The sequence below is a fragment of the Mesocricetus auratus genome, unplaced genomic scaffold (assembly GCF_017639785.1).
Source record: "Mesocricetus auratus isolate SY011 unplaced genomic scaffold, BCM_Maur_2.0 Super-Scaffold_100026, whole genome shotgun sequence".
Classification (NCBI taxonomy): domain Eukaryota; kingdom Metazoa; phylum Chordata; class Mammalia; order Rodentia; family Cricetidae; genus Mesocricetus; species Mesocricetus auratus.
In genome coordinates, this window is record NW_024429207.1 from 28,339,308 (window position 1) to 28,340,476 (window position 1,169).

The window sequence follows — 1,169 nt, forward strand, 5'->3', positions numbered from 1 at the left end:
TAGCTCAGGCTTGCTACTAGCTAATTCTTACATTTTAAATTAACTCATACTTCTTATATACCCTCTGTCATGTGGTTCATGGCTTGTTAATTCATTTTCTACACGTCCTGACTGTGTGTCTGCTGGCGGTTTCCTTTGACTCTGCCCTCCTCCTTCCCAGCCTCCTCTGTGTCTGGCTAATCCCACCTATACTTCCTGTCTAACTGCAAGCCAGTCAGCTTTTTATTAAACCAATCCAAGTGACAAATCTCCACATTGTGCAGAAGGATTATTCCGTAGCAGGTCATGCTGGTGCCGGTGCTGTTTGTGAAGTTGGTGACATCTGAGGTCCAGAGGAATCTGATAATTTTCCTAGAGCCTCAGTGTTTTCCATGTCCTTGCTTCAGGAAGCAGAGCTGCAAGTCACAGATGTTTCTTGTAGAGGCTTCTGGGGTAGGTGGGCATCAGGGGTGCCTGTGACAAAACCCCATGACCAAGGCAGCTTATAAAATGAAACGCTTCATTGGGCTTACGGTTTCAGAGGCTTAGAGTCCACGATAGCCAAGCAAAGGCAAGGCTGTAAGAACAGCTGAGAGCTCACGTCTTGATCCACGAGCAGGAGGCAGACAGCACACTGGAAATGGTGCTGGCCTTTGAAATCTCAAAGCCCACTGCCAGTGACACACCTCCTAGTCCTTTCCACACAATCTCACCAACTGGGCACCAAGTATCCAGACATATGAGCCTGTGGGGAGCAATTCTCATTTGAACCGGACTCGGGGTCTATTGCTGCCAGTCAACAACAACATGCAGGCACATTTCTAAACTGAATTTTGACAGATTTCTGTTGACTCCTTGGAAGTATATGGTGCTCATTACAAGTTCAGTTTCTGTGTCTCTGAGACATTAACCTTGCATATGTATGTCTGTGTCTGTGGAAGCCGATGGGGGTTATATAAGCCACAGCCTGTATATGGGAATAAAGGGAGAGTTTGTGGGAGTCAGTTCTCTCCTTCCATTGTCTGAGTCTGGAGGACTAAACTCAAGTCATTGGGCTTGGTTGTAAGCACCTTTACTGATGGAACCAGTTTGTGACCACTTCTCTGACATTCTCTAGTACAGTACCCCCCCCCCACACACACACACTTCCCTAGCAACTGCATTCTGAGAATACAAAATGGAAAATTCCA